This window comes from Neolamprologus brichardi, chromosome 3, assembly GCF_056152115.1.
Source record: "Neolamprologus brichardi isolate AB-2024 chromosome 3, ASM5615211v1, whole genome shotgun sequence".
In the NCBI taxonomy this organism is placed as follows: Eukaryota; Metazoa; Chordata; class Actinopteri; order Cichliformes; family Cichlidae; genus Neolamprologus; species Neolamprologus brichardi.
In genome coordinates, this window is record NC_142106.1 from 15,475,640 (window position 1) to 15,481,675 (window position 6,036).

The following is a 6,036-nucleotide window of genomic DNA, read 5'->3' on the forward strand; positions in this document are numbered from 1 at the left end:
GACTCAATGATCCGGTGTCGACCGGAGCTTAGCCACACTGCTAAACAGGTCGCTCTTCTGATGGTAATCCGCACAGCTAATGAAGGCTGATGAGTGGCAGGTGCTGTCACAGTCTGGCGGAGGCAGACTGTAGCTGTGTCCCAATTCAGGGTCTGCACGCTTGAAGTACGCGCACTACGTACGGTGCGTACTATAAGTACGAGAAGTGCGGAAGTGAGAGGCTTGTGAAATGGGACGGTATATGCTTCGTCGCGCTGTTCAGGTTGCCTAGCAACCATGATACTAACCGCGAGACACGTTTCATACAGCTTTGTTTGACAGAAATGAAGGAGAAAAAATGTTTTGTTAGTCAATCATTTTTGTCATGACATCACTTTGATTAGTTGAGTATCTGAGGCTGAGACCACAGGACTGTAAAACATGATCCAAGGGCTTCATTTCTGTACTGAACAGTTATTTAAGATTAGCTAGTAAATAATAATTAGTTAATGTTGTTCATGAGACTAAAATCATCTCACTATGGTAATGTAAATATAATATGGCCAATATTATAGTATTGTCAGATTATTATGATATATTATATTATTATGATATATATATATATATATATATATATATACAACAAGCTGGAAGTCAGTGATATATATATATATATATATATATATATATATATCACTGACTTCCAGCTTGTTGTGTTTGTGGATATATGACTGACTTTAATTATCCATAAAATCATCAGATTCTCTGTAAGATTAAGGTCGACTATATGTATATTTAGAAGTAGAGGCTTTAAAACCAAGTTAACGCTGAAAGTACAAACATCACTAATGTTACATAACTTTGCCGACATGTGGCCAACAGCAATGTTTTAATGTTCTTCGTTATTAAACATTCGCACATGAATAAGTGACGTCATGTTCAGTACTTACTTTTGACAGTTCACTCTTCGGCCGCTCCCTTCTTGCGGCAAAGTTATCCACACCCACCGCCGTGCTATGAATTGTAGGATATATGGGACCACGAAGCGTGCACCGGACCACGCTTGATATTTGGGGAAATCGACGGCGCATTTGGGGTATGCATTTGAAGTACACTTCGAATTGGGACAGCCGTCGTCGCGTGGCGGTGACGTAACCGCACTTAAAATGCGTACTTCAAGCATGCAGACCCTGAAATGGGACACAGCTTGTATGGCGCTACGAGGAGGACCCAAAATGCAGACACAAGTAACGAAGAAGAAAAGTTTAATATAACAAAAGGCGAGTTGCTTAATTAGGCTGAAAAAAGGTACAAAAACAAAAAGCAAAACACACTGGGGAGAAACTAGAACTGAACTGGTAAAAACTAAATGCTAAACACAAAAGACGAACAAAAACTTGAACATGGAAAACCCTTGAGATGTGTAAGTATGGAACCAAGACGAGACCAACAGACAACCTGACACTGAACAAAAGAGGACAGAGGACGTTAAGTACAAAGAAGAATAATATGGGGATGGGGAACAGGTGGGAACACAGACATGACAACATGAACTTGACAACATGGACAAGAAGACAAGAAACAGACTAACACAGAAGACCAAAGTGCAACATAACTAAACTAAACTTAAGGTAACCAAATGATAATCCGATAGCTCAACATATTTAAAGGGATAACTTAACAACTCCTGAAAACGCTGGGTCAGACCCAGGATTGTGACAGGTAAATGGACTGGTTCTTATGCAGCGCTTTTCTACTCTTCTGAGCACTCAAAGCGCTTTACACAACTTGTGCAGTCACCCATTCACACCAGCAAATTTTTCTAAGTAACATTCAAACACATATACTCCGATGGATGCATCGGAGAGCAATTTGGGGTTAGTATCTTGCCCAAGGATATTTGGCATGCAGACTAGGGGAAGCCAGGAATCGAACCACCAACGTTCCAATCAGTAGATGACCTGCTCTACCGCCTGAGCTACAGCCACCTCAAGGTGCAGCTACCTCCAGCGCTAGACACTTGCGGATTGAGCGGTCACAACCTAAACATCCGGGAGCGAGAGATAAACAAAAACACAGGGAGACAGAAAAAAGAGGGAGACACGAACAGAAACAACAAACACAAGCATAGCGAGGAGGTCAGCCGCGGAGGACTGTCATACCGTGACAGTGACTGTGTATTATTCTACCTGGAAGTGTGTTTGGCATCATTTTCATGCTGAAAAATAGAACTTTTTTAGTTGGCATTGCATGATGGATCAAAATCTGATGCTACTTTTCTGTGTTCATAATTCCATCAATTTTTACAAGATCTAAACACCACTGGTTGTAATGCAGCCCAAACCATGACGGTTCCTCAGACATTTTGTACACGTGGCTGCAGACATTCACTACTGTAGCTCTCACTTGAACTTCTCCCTACCTTCTGAGAAAACCTTGAACACAAGGTTCAAGGTTTGGATTCATTACTCCATCAGAGCTGTTACCACTGACTTTCAGTCCAGTTCTTGGGTAGTTTAGCACATCTCAGCTTTGTCTCCCCGTTTCCTCTTCCTTAAGAAGGACTTTCACTGACATTGTTTCTGAGTGAACAGTAGTTGGATCAACTGAAGAGCCAGGTGCATCTCTCAGGTCCTGTGTCAGGTCTGTGTTGGATTTCTTTCCATTTTTTTGATGACATGACTTTCAGATAATCTTCCTGTATATAGTTAATCTTTTAGGCCTCAAAATTATTTTGTCCTTCACTTGTCCAGTTTCTTGTAGATTTATTTGCCTTTTTTGGCATCTACTTGACAGAGAGAGAGTGTTTGTGTCACATTTTTAAAAAAAAATCTAAGGCAACATTTATTGTCAGTGATACTTTTGATGTTTTACATTTGTAATAACAGCTTACTGAGATGCTAGATTTTACTGCAAAGAAAAAAGTCTTTTGGTACTGAGGTAATTTCATGCTGTCAAACAGGGAAGAAGAAGTGACTCACGACTTGCTAAGTTAACCGTTAACAACAGTGAGTCAGAGGGAGTGTCCCTAGTAAAACATGGTAGGGTGGTTCAATTGGGACTCAGAAACAAAGTTCACTGTCCTCACATTCTCAGATATTTTAGAGTCAGTGAGAAGCTGCTGTGCTGCAGAAGTTTCTCAAAACCAAAAGAGGTTTCAGTTTTAGTCAGGTGTCTCAAACAGGAAGCCCCAGCTGCATACAAATGTTGTGAGGTTAGTTTGTTCTTTACATATTGTTATTTTCTGTTTGCATGTTGCAGTTCCTCTCTGCTGCTCCATTGGTCAGTTATTTTCAAAACAACATATTCGCCGAATGAGTGAGACACAGACTCATTCAAGGGTTTTCATAAATACTTTATAAATTGTGGAAGAAAATTCAAACAAGATCGCAAACATTTTTCAGAGACACTTGAGGCAAAGTCCTCCTTCTGTTATAACTAAGAAAAAGAGCTGATAGTGAAAGTACCCCTCAGATGTGTTGCAGTTGTCGCAGGAAGAACTGATGACCAGAAAAAGGTCTCAACTGACAAAGAAGGAAATGAAACCGTGATCTGTGCAATATGAAAAAATTATATTGGATGATGATATTAAACACAGACATCGATGCAGCAAAAGTCTTCTGCTGCTAAGTAATGTTTAAAGATTATGGAGAGTTTACAAATCAGAAGGAAAAAGGAGTCTCCTGTGCTAAAAATTAGCCTTTAGACTCAAACATAAGAGCGGGCTTTTCCATGGATGATTCCTGGATGATTGAGCATGCATTAAGACGTTAAACACCACTTCATAAATTTACCCGCATTTGACCAGTGGCATGTGGTAATTTCCATCCCTGGTCGCATGCATTGCTCAGGTTTGATTTTGGCCCATTTTTTAAGATCTGGTTCCTTGAGCCATTTTATGAGCTCAGGATTTTGTGTTCTCAGTTTCTTATATTTTAGTATCAATTGTTCCTTTAAAAAATGATTTTATTAATTAGCAATAGCAATAGTATGCTTTGACGCACAAAATTGTTGCTGTTGAAAAGTAAGATGGTGTGCCTCAGGATTTTACTGTCCTATGTACATTTTTATTGACCTGCAAAAAAGAAACAAACATAAAAAAACCTTTATATTTTCAAATATTAATACAGTTTCAATAATATTTGTCTTGACTGACTGTGATGCTTAGCGAACATGAAAAATCAAAGTTGATGTTGTCACACAAGTTAGAAGACTCAAGGGAAGCAGTCTCTGTATGTCTGCAAGTGTACATTAAGTGAGCTAATGTGAGGCGTGGTGGCCAAGTGGTAAGGCGTTGGTCTTGTAAACCAAAAATCGTGGGTTCAAATCCCATCCATGCCTTTCCTGTGAGCTTGAATGGTACATATGTGCACACCAGAGACTAGAAATAGGTTTCACAATGGCTCACATCAAAGTAACTCTTATTGTCATGTCACATTACTCGTACACTGGTACAAGACATGTGAATAAAAATTGGGTGTGCAAGCTTCACAAACAACAGAGGTGGGCAAAATACAAGAAACATAAGAAGCAAAGCAAAATATAGGAATATAAGAATAAATATATGTACAAAAAAGCATGTATGAACATATTTATAATATGTGTACTCTCTCTATATATATGTATATATATTAGGGGTGCAACAATACTCGTATCGGTATTGAACTGTTCGATACAATGCTTTTGGTTGGGTACCCATATGTATTGAACAATACAACATTTTTTAATTTTGTATTGTTAAGGAATTGAGAAAATTTGTAACTTTTCTTCTGACGATGCTGTCTGTGTTGAGAGCTCAGTGGATCTGCGTTCGACTACTCCGCCTAGGCTGCACTGTCTAGCGCAGATCCACTGAGCGCAGCGCAAGCTAGCAAGACAGAAGCTAAGCTCGTTGCAACATGGCAAATTGAACCTCCCCCACCCTCATTCAGATCTGGCCTTTGGAACTATTTTGGTTTTCATGTGACTTATGACCCTGAAGGTAAGCGCGTCATGGACAAAAGTAAAACAGTATGTCGGATGTGCCACGCAATGCTCAATTACAATGGTGGGAACTACTGCGTTAGCGCAGTTTGCTCGTTAACGTGTCGACGCCGTCCAGCCCCACGCACTGGGCGATCCGCGGTAACTCATTAAGGGAGATTTGCGGTGTTATGGTGTAAACGTCATTTTAACGAGATTAACGCTGACAGCGCTAGTGGGAACACAACGAATATGACTGCACATTTACGCCGACATCATCCTAGTGCAAAGACAAGTGGAAGCAGGCAAAAACAACAAGCACGCATGCTACAAACTTTACGCGATTAATTTAGACAGCCGTTAGCACATGATTCTCCTTATGGGGACCTGATATGTTTAATATGCTGCGCAGAGCCATGGCGGGGGAAAAGTTGCTGCTTAAGTTTTTATAATAGCAATTTGCACACACTCCAGAATGTTATGAAAAGTGATCAGATGAATTGCATAGTCGTTCTTTGACATGAAAATTAACTTAATCCCAAAAAATCCTTTCCATTGCATTTCATTGCTGTCATTAAAGGACCTGCTGAGACCATTTCAGTAATCGTCTTTTTAACTCAGGTGAGAATGTTGACGAGCACAAGGCTAGAGATCATTATGTCAGGCTGATTGGGTTAGAATGGCAGAGCAGACATGTTAAAAGGAGGGTGATGCTTGAAATCATTGTTCTTCCATTGTTAACCATGGTGACCTGCAAAGAAACGCGTGCAGCCATCATTGCGTTGCATAAAAATGGCTTCACAGGCAAGGATATTGTGGCTACTAAGATTGCACCTAAATCAACAATTTATAGGATCATCAAGAACTTCAAGGAAAGAGATTCAATTCTTGTTAAGAAGGCTTCAGGGTGTCCAAGAAAGTCCAGCAAGCACCAGGATCGTCTCCTAAAGAGGATTCAGCTGAGGGATCAGAGTGCCACCAGTGCAGAGCTTGCTCAAGAATGGCAGCAGGCAGGTGTGAGCGCATCTGCAAGCACAGTAAGGCGAAGACTTTGGAAGATGGGCAGGTGTCAAGAAGGCCAGCAAAGAAGCCACT

At 40.4% G+C, this 6,036-nt stretch overlaps 1 non-coding gene across 1 annotated transcript; it reads left to right on the plus strand.

Annotated features, from left to right (window-relative positions):
• The first annotated feature begins 4,248 nt into the window (after positions 1-4,248).
• On the plus strand, positions 4,249-4,320 carry trnat-ugu (transfer RNA threonine (anticodon UGU)). The gene has a single exon. It is a non-coding gene; the product is annotated as a tRNA-Thr (tRNA).
• The last annotated feature ends 1,716 nt before the right edge of the window (positions 4,321-6,036 follow it).